Below are 15,591 nucleotides of genomic sequence, written 5' to 3'. Positions count from 1 at the left end.
ACATAGTGTAGAGTCGAGGATCAGTAAATCAGCAAAGGGCATATCCGAAGGTATATTTAGGAAACTGGTGTTGTGCAGAGCAGACACAACCGATGTAGATATAGTATGATTTTCAATGTGATCTGATCAAGCTATGAGTAGCCACTCCAACAGATCATCTTTATGTTGCTTTCTAACCATTGCAACTAAAATCCCTTAATAGGGGTGGACTTTAACAGGTCTCATTGTAAAAATCCCTTAACCGGGTGTCATCTTAATTAATGATCCTAAGACCTTTAACAAGGCTACCTTTAACAGGGTAAAGGCACCGACAAGCCTTAATCAAAATCCCTTAATTGGGTGGCACCTAATAGTGTCTTTGTAATCTCCTAATAGGAATGGCTCCACACCAGGCGTACTCTAGAAAAGTACAAATTTTGTGAGTTCGTACTCACACGGTGGTTTTCCCCCATTTGGGTTTCCATGAGATAAATCTTTTTGTCACTATGTATCTTTTCATGCATGCATATTCTTCTGCAGTAATAATTTATATTGATGAATGTTAAGTTAGTGCAAACTTAAAGTAAAAGTTTTAATTGAGTTAAAACGGTATAGTGTTGATTCACCCCTCCCCTCTCAACACCGGTTGGGACTAACACAGGTGAGGCACATCCTACTCGATAAAGACAAATAGATTCTGGTGACAGTGTCACATGATTTAAGACTTGATGTATCTTTGATGTTGTATCATGGAACTTTTGTACATTATTGATGATTTTTTCGATATCATTGTATACTTGGAAATTTTATGATTTATGACGATATGCAGACATGGATTCTATATGATGACTTTATTCATGCTATGATGATGATTCAATATGATCTGATGATTCTATTTATGATGAGGATTTATGAATTATGATGTATGTATTGATTATGATGACATGATTCTATATGCTATGTGATGATGTTTCCATAATACATAACTAAAATAAATTATTTTATAATGCTTAAAATGATGACACTTATGTGATTTCTATTGCTATGAATGTATATGCATATGATGCTCTAAAATGAGATAATGTTAATAATGATATGATTCAAATGATGAAATGGTACTAAAATGCAAGTGGATTTAAATGCAAATGAGATAAATGAATCATTGAACTAAATCAATGATAAATGACTGTAAATAAATAAATGCAACTAATATGATAATGAAAAATAAATGTAATCGATTAATGCACTTAATGCAATTAATGCAACTAATGCAATTAATAATGATATGATTATTAGAAAATGCCAATGAATCTAAATGAATGAATGCAAATGACCTTAATATGATTAAATGCAAATGCAAATGTTTTGTTTGTCCAAGTATACTCAATCATTATTTCAACCATTGATCTTGAATGCTGATGAATGCTAATGAAAATGCAATGGAAATGCAAAGACCTAAATGATATTGCCATCTTTTTCAACATTTTTGAAACAGTGCTTAAATTCATCATTGAGATTTTAAAATGTTGTAAGAAAATACAAGCATCTTGATAGAAGGATTATGTTGGCATTCTACACTCTTATGAGAATAGTTGTTGTTGTCATTGATGGAAACCATCTAGAAACCTTTTGGCACTCATCTAGTTAGCCACCGATAGTTACTGGCACCGGCATAGACATCTACATACACCGGCAGACACTTCACTGGCAGCAGCAACAATGCATACCGACACCCTAGCCGACAAGGAATTAACTTTTATTTATTGTATTTAAATGTAATTATCTTTTGTAAATCCGACATGGCATATTGTAAAAGACTCATATATATGTATGAGATCTTATAGGTCATTATAGAGAAGTATGTATGTATGTATGTATGGAAGTATGAAAATTGTGTATAAGGTGATATAGTTGACAGCGAAGGTTTTGGTAATGGAATGAGCTTAAATCGGTACTGAACCTGGCATAGTTGATGCTAATTTGAAGCAGTACATTGTATTGGATTTTATAATCCACTTTTGTAGTCAGTGTGACTCTTATTGAGCAGTGTGCTCTAGGTAGTTGCCCTTCCTGCATGTGTAGGCCCCTCATTGTAAGTAATATTTATTCATTGGCCAGTGAATGAATATTGTGGGTCACAAATCCCACCGAGGTTTTTTCCACACTGGGTTTCCTCGTTAAACATCTTGTGTTATGGTGTGTCTTCTATGTTGTATTTACTATTCCTATTTACTACATTAATTCTTATTTACCAGTACACTATTTTGGGATGCAAAGTTCTTAATAAGTTTAAATATTCTGCTAACTGGTTAGATACTGATTCACCCCCCCTCCCTCTCAGTATCTTTGGGACTATCAATAATCCTAACAATTGGTATCAGAGCTTGGTCATCTATTTTTAAAATCCTAATAGCTTGAGGAAGATTCTAACACTGGTACATATGGAGAAATTAAGAAAACAATTGGAAGGAGCTCTTGTAGATTATGATGTAGAGAAGTTGAAGAATATCAAACTTGAAGATGATCTAAGGACTGCACAGTAATTCATTCAAGGACTTTAGGAGAATCTTACTATAGCTCAAAATAAAAGAAAATAACTTCATGAGAAGATGCAGAATGATAATGATGAAAAGGAAACTCTTAATGAACTTGTGAACAAGTTGAGACAAGAAAACAGTACTATGAAGAATGAAATGCAAGATATGACTATGAGGTTTTGTAAAAACATTGAAGATAGAAAGAAGAATGAAGATGACTTGACTATGAGACTCAATGATGTTGGAAATGAAAATCTAAGACTCAGTCATGAAAATGATATGTTGAAGACAGACCTGATTCACATGCAACATAATAAAACTGAACTTATGAGACAAAAAGGAATTCTGGAAAATGAGTTGGCTACTGCAAATCAACACAAAGAGAAATTCAAGAAAAGTTCAAAGGAACTTGATGATATGCTGAAAAGTCAGAAACCAAATGGAGATACAAATGGACTTGGATTTGAAGTTGGAGAAAGTTCTGGTACTGCAAACAATCATGATCACAGTAAACCAGTAAGACAACCTAATGCTTACAAGTTTAATGGAAAATGTTTCAATTGCAACAAATATGGTCATAAAGAAAATCAATGTAGATTTAGAAACAATCAAAGAATTAATGCACCCACCGGTCAATGTTCCAAATGCAACAAAATTGGTCATAATTCATAAAACTGCAAAATGAATGTGAAATGTTATGTTTGTGGAAGATATGGACACTTATCTAATCAATGCAGAACACATATCGGTATAGGATATGGAAAAGCTATTCAGAGGAATAATGCGACTTGTTATGCTTGTAACAAAATTGGACATATTGCAAAAATCTATAGAAGTAAGACTTCACTGACAAATAATAAAGGATCCAATTTGAAAGGCAAAGAAATGGTAGATGAGGTAAAGCAAGAATTTTCAAAGCAATGGATTAGGAAGATAGATCAGAATGTTGATGAGACTATTTCTTCACCAGTAGAACAGAGTATTACTCCACCAGCAAGAGATTCTTCATCCAACTAAGAAGTAACCCTTTGGGGTATTGTAGCAAATTGAATATCATGCAGATTACCCTTGGTTGATGGTGAGAAGATAGATTTCTTCTTTACCGGAAAATGTGTTAAGTTTTCACTTAACCAACGAGCATTTAATGTGGTTGTTTGGAGAAATTTCATTATAAATCATCGAATTTCCCTCATTTTTGATTCACCAAGCATTCAAATTAGCAGAGAGCACAAAAAAGAGCTAAGGCATTCAAGGCGAAGGTGTGCAATGATTTCTTTCAAGCATTCAGATATTATTAGGCAACTAAAGGTATTTTTCAAATGGCTTCATCTTTTGCTCCCAAATTTATTGCAAACCCTACTATCGTGGATAATGTAAAACGCCCTAGGCCCGTGTTTAAGATAATTCCCAAAGTAGCTAAGCAAGATGATTTCATAGGTTCTTTTTAAAAATTTCCTAAAGGTGTAGCTTATGTTGAAGACCCTAGGATTTATATTCATTGCAACATTGAAGGATTAGGTTATGAGGAATTGTTGAAAATGTTTAGAACCATAATTTGTGATGAAAATGGCACTGTCAAACCTGAACACAAAATTGTGGAGACTTTAGGTTTTGTTGAGATATTGAATATCCCTAAATTTTTGGAAGAAGTAGTGAGAATTTTCCTAAGTAGGGCACATGGAGAATATCTATGGTTGGATTTTGTCTGCAAAATTACCCAGCAAGCAATTAGGGCAGTAACAGGTTTACCCTCAACTGGCAACAAACCAGATAGAACAAAGAAAGTTCCTAACAAAAAAGTAATGACCCTAACTAGAGCAACATCAAACAGTAGATCACTAAGAGTGAATGACATCAAAGACATCAATGTGAGATTCATAAGTATGATACTTGGTTATAAGACTACACATGCAAACTGACTTAATTCAGTTTCTAGTCTTTGTATTAATAGTGCTTATGAAATGGTCAACAATAATACAATGATTGATGTGTATGAATGGCTGAAAGATGAACTCATTGATAATCTAAAAAAGATTAAAGGAGATAAGAAAGGGAAATTTCGCTTTGGTAATCTTTTAGTATGCTTAATGTTGTATTTCACTAAGGAAATTCCAGTATATGATAGAAAGACTTTGGATATGACATACCGGTAGGAAAAAAATTACAGGAAGCTTTTACTGGCATGGGAACTACAAAGCACAACAATATAACTAAATACTTTAAAACTTTTCAAGCCAAAATGAAAACTAGAGAAAGACTACCGCAGAGTGTATTGGACAAATATGATAAAGAAATCTATTTTGTAATAAAAAAGGATGAGACATGGATGAAATTTGTACTTCCTAGGACTGTATGGGTAACTGAAATGGGCTATGAGGTAGATCTCAACATTATTGAGACTTATGCAAAAGCTTTGTTAGATGCACCAAGAGAACCAACAGAAGAAGTTTTTGGTAGTGCAAAAACTATTGAGAGTGGTGTGAAAACAATGAAGCAAAGGAAGAAAAGAGAAAAATATATTAGAGATGCATCAAAGAAGGTAAAGGAAATCAAAGAAAATGTTATGAACATTACTGTTATAACGGCTAGTGAGCTGGAAGGACTGCAACCGGAGGCACACATCTCACCGGTTGGCACATCTTCTGACAATGAGATACCAGCTGAATTCAAAAGAGTTGAGAGGAAGAGAAAACCTTCACTAGTGCCCTCTCCTTGACCCAAAAGGACAAGGACCTTAAGGAAGAAACTAGAGGCAGTAAGGCAACCGGTTAAGAAACTAACTCCCAAGAAGAAATAGAAACCGTTCATACCCTCATTAGAAAATTTGCTAAATGAAATAACTGATGATGGCAATTTGGCTAATGTAAGTAAATTGTATAACACATTCAAAGATTCAGACAAGGAAAGCATTGAAAACAGTATAATTTTACATCTGGATATATACAAGAAATTTTTAATTGAAGTAGTTGATGATTTGCCCAATGAACTATATAGAAGATTAGATGCTAAGAGGATTGCAGTGATGGAATTGGACAAGAAACTAAAAGTTGAAAAGCTTCTAGCTGTGCATCCAGTTAACTCAAAAGAGGAAATTGATGACCTAATTTGTGAGGCTAACAGATCCGTTTTTGCTAGTGGTCACCGGCAAGTAAGTTTGATGGCAGGTAGAGTAAATGAGACTGCAGAGGAGACTGTTGATAAATGGGATTTTTTTTTGTGGAAAAGGAAAAACAAGAGGAAATGAACAGGCCAAAGAAAACATTCAAGGTATATTAGAAGGATAAGGACAAAGGGAAAGGTAAAGTTGGTGGAATCCTGAACACCAAGATAACTGATAATTTGCCACCAGCTTTGGATACTGCATCGATACATACTGTTGATCCACAGGTCACTGAAAGCGATGGTATCACACATTATAACACTAATCCTAAATACTATTCACCATGAATGTGGATACTTAGGAAGTGAATATTATTGTGGATAAGGACACTATAGAGGTTAACGATGATAATGTTGATAGTGGTAACATTATTGAGAAACCGGTAGAGACTATTGAGGTAGAGATCCCAACAGAGCAATCATTACAAACAGAGCAACCATTGGATACTAGGAAGAATACTAAAGGTATAGATGCTAGCACAGAGAAACCTACTGAGACTGAGATACCAATAGTTGAGCATATAGAGAAACCTACAGAGGCAAAGATACATATTAAAGCAGAGAAACTGGCAATCACTGAGACACCCAAACAATCAGACAAACCTTTACTAGTTGAAATGCAAACTCAGACTGATCCACCTACAAATGTTGGAAGCACAGAGGTAATTAAGGTAATAGGTCAGACATCTAACACTTCATCAAGTGAATTCAGACCTACTAATGTAATAGAGGTACTCTTGGATTTGGTACATTTACCTTCTTGCTCTTGACAATCTGAAATTTGCTTGCATCCTTAGATTCGGTGTCACTAGACTCTTTTGCCAAAATGAGTCTCCAAGTAGATTTCTTGTAAGTTTTTGTTACCTTGGGAGTAGTAACACTCTTTGTTTTCTTACTCAGTGAAGTTGCAGATGCTCTAGTATTAGGTCGCTTTGTTGGAGGAGTCGGTGAGGCCTTTGATGTATCTTGTTTCTTTCTTTTCAACACTTTTCCCTTAGGCAATTCGGTGCTCAGTGTTATAGCTGCCTCTTGGGCTTCGGATTCCTCTTCGGTAATGGCTATAGTGCCTTTGATAGGTGTGGAGGAAGAATCTTCCCCGAATTTCTCTGATAATGCCTTTATCATCTTTGTTGCCTTTCTTGTAGCTTTGGGTACTACAATGCTCATTTTTAATTTTTCTTTCACTTCTTCATAGGTTCCATACCTCAACTCGGTAGCATGCCTTGGTAATGTAAGAAATGCATCAATTTGTTGTTGTGTGATGTCAAAATCAATCTTGTAACCCATAGGTGACAAAGATTGAGTTCTTGGTTCCACAACATTCACATAATAGTAATCAATATCTACTTCAAAACATATGTCATCTTTGTATTTCTCCACTAGCTTGGGTGGAATCCAGTACCTGTTATGCATTTTCTCTTGAAACTTACTAAATTAATCATCCATAATATCATTAAAAGTATCACCTAGCTTCTTGATGAAGTCATTGATCTTATGGGTGATTGGTCGGTGTAGTTCCCAAACAACTTTACCAACTAATGGAAAGAATTTTTCAAAATAGAAAAACATGCATACAAGTAGTGATCCAAACTTTAGTGTATTAGCTGAATTGTTCTTCTTCAGCTTCCTGATGGTGTTCAGATTCTCAAACAAGTTTTTCAACAACACCTCACATAGATCAATTTTCATTCCCTTTTTCACAATTTTGTATGCTAGGTCTACTGATGCACAGGGTACACTGTTTTCCCTTGCCGATTGGAAGAAACAATAACCTATTACTCTAATGGCAAATTTTAGTTCTGCATCAGTGACATTGTTCAATTTCAGTCCTCTACAATCTGATTCAACTCTGGTTAAACTGATCAATTCCTTCTATGATATCATCTTTTGAGCTCGGGCATGATCATAAATAGGGTAACCGGTAATCAGATGAATGATTTCCTTGGTAATCTTAAACGGTTGCTCTTTTAGCCACATGAAGTCATCATGAACTCTACTCAGAACAAACTTGACCCACTGGGGTTTGAACACATGGGGATAGGTTAGGGCTTCATTTAATCCCTTGATCTTAATGTGCTCATACTTTCTATCCAATTTTCCATCAGTGCATAATTCACCATAGGTGTCTTTGATTTCAATATGACCGAGTTCTTCAACACGACATTTGGTGAAGAATCTCACATCCTCAACTAATAACACTCTATCCAGGATGAGTGAAAATGCAGTTTTGTCATCCAATTTAGATGCAACTTTGGGAGTTAAAGAGTATTTTAGTGAGGGCTTTTCAACATTATTAACAACAATGGGATCTTGGATCTTAGGTGCCATTTGTAGATTTCAGATAAAAACTAACAAAAGATCCTTAGGGTTTGAGGATTTTCAAAAGACTGATGCTTTACACTTAGTAGATAATAACAACTTGATAAGATCAGTAAACCAGCTTAACAATGCATTGAGATTAATGTAAATACCTTGAATTTTTCTTTTTAGGAGGTTTGATTGCCTTAGATTCACTTTGCTCTGCTCTCTCAAAAACTTGGTAAGTAAAAAAAATGACCGCGTAAATGTTTTAAGTACACAGTATACCTTATCGGGCTCCATGTAGGTTAGGTCAAAAACATTAAATGCACTCGGTTCCACTAAACTTTCTTTCCTTTTTTTTTGTGCTTTAATTGAGTAACCAAACTTCCTTCATTTACCGACTTGACAGGTTTCCTATATTCATCGACTTGACTTTCCTGTATAGTGCTCCAAAAGACTTTAATAGAATTTCAAACTTACTACTACATATTAACTATGCAGATTTTGAATTAAGTACATAATAAAATAGGAACTGTTAAGATTTATCCTTGAGAGAATGCAGTCCCTTCATACCTTTACTGATTAATTTGGAATAGGAGCACCTAAATCGGTAGGTAAGGTGCTTTCTTCATTTGACACAATTTCCTTCTTTTTCCAAATCATCTTTAATTTTTCTTTTATTTCCTCAGTGTCTTTTCTAGGTTGATCTCTGCAATCTCCAACCAAGTGTCCTACTTTGTGACAATGAAAACATTCCATACCAAGATTTCTCCATGATCTTCGGTTGTTCATCCCAAACCTTATAAAGTAGTTGGCACTTATATGTCCATATCTTCCACAACATTCACACCATATCCTTGTATTGTAATCCCATGGTACTGCAGCATATTGTTGGTTAAGATCTCTATGGGTTCGGTAGCTTCCAGTATTTGCTCAATGTGCATACCACATATAGTTCTTTTGCTTATACCAACACTTCTCAGTACTATGTCCATATCTATTGCAGTTTATACAAAACCCTTTGAATTTTGCCTTCTGATAATTTTTAACAAACTTTGTCCTACATTGATTAGATGTGTGACCATATTTATTGCAATTGTAACAATAACCTTTGGACTTAGTGATATTCGGTTGCTTACCTTTTCTGATTTGGCACATGTTGGCAGTGTGACCTTGATTTCCATAGTAGTTGCAAATAGGCTTCTTTCTTTTGATGTTCTTCTTGATTCCAGCTTGCTTTGATTATTCTCCTCTCGGTAGTATGGATTCTCTTCTCGATAGAGTCTTTTCCTTTGTAATTGAGTCCTGCATCTTTGTTGGGTCATCTTGTATTCAGTTGCTCATCCAACATCTTTGATGCTTCATAACTCTTCTTTAGTGTTTCTTTGGATTTCTTCTCTATTTCAAGTTCATTGGTTAACCTTGATACCTCAAGTTTCAATGCTTGATTCTCACCATCTTTCAGATTTGCTTCATGATGTGCATAACCTAGTTGATTTGATAGGTTTTGTTGAATTCCATCAACCTTGTGATTTCATCATTGTTATCAGATACTAAGGCTTCAAGTTGTTGCTTCTCTCTTTCTAGATCTCTTACTTTATCCTTGGTTGTCCTCAATGCATCGAGATTTTCAGTCATCTGTGTGCTGAAATGTTCATGTTCTCTTTTCATTGCTTTTAGTTGATCAGCCAATGGTTTTTTTCTTTTCTTTCAATACTCCAATCATTTCTTCAGTCTCTTCAGATATACTGTTCTCAGATGATGTCTCAATTTGTTCCACTAACTCTTGAGAGTCCTGCAAATCATTGGATAATCTTCTTCTCACTTTTAGAGATTTTTGCATGTCTACAATCACTTGATTAGCATGATCTAGCTCTTCTTGCAAATACACAATCTTTCAAGATTGTTTATAGCCTTCCATTGATAAGATCTTTCCCTTTAGGCAGTTAAACCCTTTTCCAAGATTGAAGCTCTAATACCAATTGTTAGGCCCAATATGGAAAGCTAATGTACTGAGAGGAGAGGGGTGAATCAGTACTTCAAATCCTTTTCATAACATATCTTTACTATTATGCATGAACTGAATAGTGCAGTAACATAATATAATGCTAAAACAAATAAATAACAATCATACATGATTCACTCCATAACACATATATTTTGGTTACACAGAAACTCTTGGTTAGAGAGAAAAACTGCAGTGGGGATGGCACCCACAATTTCACTACTGCAATAATAAAGGTTGCTCGGTTAGAGCTACATGTTTAGCTATTTCTGATAGCTTACCCTATTAGGAGTATCAAGATCTGTTAGATCTACCTTGCTAAAGGATTTTACAACACTTAATCTAAATGTTGCACCTGGTTAGAGGCTTTACAATTTATAGACTTGATTATAGTCTTTTACCCTATTAAAGGTTTCTCTTACAACTTCAAAATATTACAATAAAATCATTACAAATATCTGCAACTTTACATCTAGAATGTTATAGCAGATTCTATGTGCTCAGAATAAGATTACCTTGCTTATAGCATACCTCGATAACCCATATAGTAACTTGGTAAACCCTTCTGTTTACTCTATTCTTTGACTGTTCTCTGAAATCCTTCTCAATGACCTTTGTGTCTCTGTAACAGTCATAACACTTAGTGCTTTCACATGTCTTGCTTCATATATTTCTATATCTTCCTTTCTATCATACTACATGTATATATCTGATCTTAATCCATGTTGTATAAATAGATCTCTTATGTCGGTGATCCATTCATTGCTTCGATCTTACAAACATGTTTTATCGAATGAATAACCATGTAAAATATTTCATTGGTTAGATGACCTCAAAATCATACACAATCTTTAAGTGCAATTTCCAATGTGATAACAATTCTATGTTCCTTGATCTTGTAACACATTTTCATATGTATGTCCAGGTTCAATGAATCTGGTAACACGTTTCACTCAGTGTATATCAACTCGATGTGTCATATTTGCTGCTCAGCAGACATGGAATGATACTCGGTAGACAACTTGGTGCATATTGGGCTCTTGACTACTTTCTTCTATAACCGACTAGACTATGCATACCGACTGAATATTTCGGTAGAGATAACCAACTAGAGTATATAGAATAACTTTGAACATAAAACTAATGGCAACTTGATAAGTAGTAATAGTATGTATGTATGTATGGAAGTATGAAAATTATGTATAAGGTGATATAGTTGACAACGAAGGTTTTGGTAATGGAATGAGCTTAAACCAGTACTAAACCTGGCATAATTGATGCTAATTTGAAGTACTACATTGTATTGGATTTCGTAATCCACTTTTGTACTCAGTGTGACTCTTATTGAGTAGTGTGCTCTAGGTAGTTGGCCTTCCTGCATGTGCAGGCCCCTCATTGTAAGTAATATTTATTCATTGACCAGTGAATGAATATTGTGGGTCGCAAATCCCACCGAGGTTTTTCCCACACCATGTTTCCTCATTAAACATATTGTGTTATGGTGTGTCTTCTATGTTGTCTTTACTGTTCCTATTTACTGCATTAATTCTTATTTACCGGTACACTATTTTGGGATGCAAAGTTATTAATAAGTTTAAATATTCTGCTAACCGGTTAGATACTGATTCACTCCCCCTCTCAGTATCTTTGGGACTATCAATAATCCTATAAGATTCAAGATGACCTGAGTACTTCTTACATGGATTTTGATATAGAAAGTTAATACAAGCATCTAGGTACAATGAGCCAAGATGACCTGAGTACTTCTTGCATAACAGACACGGATTATCCCCTTTCATGTATGACTCGGTATGTCCTCAATGATATTTTGTCGATCATGTCCTTAGACAAGTACATACATTAGTAAGAGATAAACCACAAACAACAGACAAATAAAATAACCATGCCCCATCATAGCTTCTCTAGTCTTGGACATCATCGAGTTGCATAGAGTACATGATTAGCAAAAATTAAGATACAAACATTGAATCATGTATGTTACATATACGTTCTCAAAAGCATATATAATCATCCTAATCAAACAATTGTTGATACGTATTGCCACTTGCTTGTTAAATCTCCAAATTTTGAGTTTCATGATTTACTTTGTTGGATATGTCTTGATTTTGTTTAAACCTTGTTGCCTTACTGCTTGTCACATGTTTTTAAAATCCAAATTTTTTTTGGTTTTTTTCTAACTTTTCTAATGTCTTTGGATTTTCTAAATTTTTGATGTGTTTTGGATTTTCTATATTTTCGGTGTGTTTTGGATTTTCTAGATTTTTAGTGTTGCCCCTAGTGAAGCCTACGATTTTGCCCCTAGCTAGAAACAAACTTTATTATGAATGTACAACAATGATCAAAACATGGCGAGCTAGTTGCGCTTGATTATGTACAAAAGGCCTTATTATGAATATGCATAGATGTGATGGATGGTTGCAGAAAGAAAATGTGAACTCATAGATAGAAGAGCTAGCAGACAGATAGTGCCTATTTGCCAGGTTTTCACCATCTGTTTTTATTGCATTTTTCTTTATATTTAAATTTTTTCACTGTTTTTGTTGTTTTCATTGTTTTCACTGTTTTCTTCTTTTTATGGGTTTTCTCTATTATTTCAAGCATAGAACTTATTGAGGTGCATGGTATTGATAGGTTCATCAAACCAATCACCCTCTAGTGTAGACAATCGGTAAGCTTCTGATCCATATGTTGCTACCATGACAAAAAGACCCAACCAGTTTGGTTCAAATTTTCCCCTTTTCTCTTGATCTTGCTAGTTGCGTGGATTTTCCCTCAAAATGAGATCTCCTATCTAAAACACTCTTGGTGTCACTTTGTGATTGTAGCTTCTTGCCATTCTCTATTGATATGCCTTTAAATGATCTGAAGCATTTTGGCAACGCTCTTGTATCAATTCTAATTCCTGCAACCTAGAGACTATATGTTCTTCTTCTGAGATAAGTCCCTTCAATGGCACACGTAAAGAAGGTATCTCTACTTCTACTGGTAGGATTTTTTGTGATCCATACACAAGGCAATATGGAGTTTCCCCCATTGGTGTACGAATGCTAGTACGATAAGCCCATAAAGAAGGATTGAACTACACATGCCGGTCTTTACAAGCTTCATTGACTATTTCTTGAGGATTTTGAGTATAGTTTTGTTGGATACCTTAGCTTGTCCATTCCCTTGAGGATAGTATGGTGTCGAGAACCTATGTTGAATTTGTAATTTCTCACATAGTTCTTTCACACCTTGATTTTTGAACGATCTTCCATTATCAATGATAATGGAGATGGGAATATCATAGTGACAGATGATGTAGTTCAGGATAAAAGATGAGTTTTTTTTTTGTTACTATTGTCAGAGGTAATACTTCAATCCATTTGGTGAAGTACTCAGTTGCAGTCAAAATGAATTTGTGTTTATTTGAAGATGAAGGATTTATCTTTCCCACCAGGTCCAGACCAATGCATGAATAATATTTCCATGAATCTGACATTGTTTTTCAATTTTTAGTATATGTGAAGGAATATCTTTTCATAGTGGGCCAATAATACCCTAATCGAATGAGTTTCTTGGCCAATGTAAGACCACTTGAGTGTGTGCCACAAATACCTTCATGGACTTTGTTTAGAGATTTTTTTGATTCTTCACGTTCAAGACACCTTAAGAGAGTGCTATCCAAACCTCGCCTATAGAGGATATCAACAATAATGGTATAACAGGTTGATTGACAAATAAAATTTCACTTTTGATTTTTGGATAAGATTGGGTGAAGGATATTGTATTTTAAGTACATATAGATTGGGTTGTACAATGAGGAGTCAGTTCTGGATATGTTGCAGATGATTTGGGTATTTAGGGAATCAATGGTAGGAAAAATGATTTCTTCCACCAGGAACTCATAACGCTCTTGATTTTCTTGGGTTTGGAAAAGAGATGATATCGATGCCATGACATCTGCTACTTTATTCTCATTCCTTCGGATCTGCACAAATATGATTTCAATAAAATGTTCTTTGAAATCTTCAACTAGTTTCTTGTAGGGCATCAGTCTATCATCATTGGTCTGGTATTCATCATTTATCTAGTTGATAACTAACTATGAATCTCCATAGACATGTAACTCCTTGAGGTTACATTCAATAGCCATTTTTATCCCAATGACTGGCACCTCATACTCTCCACTATTGTTTGTACATAGGAAGCACAATTTATATGATTTAGGAATGGTGTAACCCTAAGGTGTTATGAATAAGATTCATGCAACTGATCCATGTTGTGTGTAGGAGCCATGAAACACAACTCCCAAAACTTGGTACTAACAATAAGAACATATGCATCAGGAAACTCAATGTGTAAGGGTGCATCATCGTGCAGGGATACTTGTCCTTTTATGGATTTTCGATCAACATATTCTATGTCAAACTCACTTAACACCATGACCCATTTATCCAACTGACCAATAAATGTTGTGTTTCTAAGTAAATACTTCAATGTATCAATCTTTGCAATTAGCTTAACATAGTGGGTAAGCATATAATGTCGCAATTTCTAAGTTGTGAATACCACTGCTAGACATGTCTTTTCCACTGCTATGTAGTTCAACTCATAACCAACCAAGGTTCTGCTAATATAATATATTGCTCTTTCCTTTCCTTTGGTGTCATGTTGTGCCAAAAGAGCCCCTAATGATACATCTGTTGCTGAGATGTATAGCAACAATGGTTTTCCTTTGATTGGTGTTGCTAGCACTAGTGGATTTACTAGATATTATTTGATTTGCATGAAATCTTCCTCATATTTGTCATCCCATCTAAATGGAACATTCTTATGTAATAAGTGAGTAAAAGGGTGACATCTATCAACTAACTGGGCTATGAACCTTCTGATTGATTGGTTTTCCAAGTAATTGTTGCTACAATTGTCACTAATCAGAATTAAGTTCATTGGGGTTTAGCATCTACTTTGATATGTTCATCATTTTAGCTTGTACACATGGAGAAGTTTTCATTTCCCAGGTTGTTTAGTTGAAGACATTACATTGGAGTAGTGTCCCTTGCAAGGTTTTTGGGCTAGTGCCCCTCACATGATATGGGGGCAATGCTTCTAGCACATTTGTTATACAAGACAAGGTACAGGGGCGCAACTGGCTAATATTCTTTGGGGATTCCATCTCCATGATAGATTTTACTTTCTCTGGATTCACTTCTATTCCACAAGCTGATATGATATAACCTAAAAGTTTACCTGATGTAACCCTAAAAGAACACTTCTTTGGATTCAACCTCAATTTGTATTGTTCTAGTTTGTCAAAGATCTTGTCTAAGATTTCCAAGTGCTCTTCTCTTGTATGTGATTTTGCCAGTATATCATCCACATAATCCTCCATGAAAGTATGCATCATATCATGAAAAATGGTTGTCATAGCTCTTTGATATGTAGCTCCAACATTCTTGATCCCAAATGGCATAACGTTCCAACAGAAAGTACCCCAAGGGCACATGAAAGTTGTTTTCTCTTGATCTTCGGAAGCTATCTTGATTTGGTTATACCCTGAGAAACCATCCATTAAAGAGAACATTTCATGTCTTGTTGATAGATCTA

Source organism: Cryptomeria japonica, chromosome 10 (genome assembly GCF_030272615.1).
Source record: "Cryptomeria japonica chromosome 10, Sugi_1.0, whole genome shotgun sequence".
Lineage (NCBI taxonomy): Eukaryota > Viridiplantae > Streptophyta > Pinopsida > Cupressales > Cupressaceae > Cryptomeria > Cryptomeria japonica.
This window is presented reverse-complemented; position numbering follows the sequence as displayed.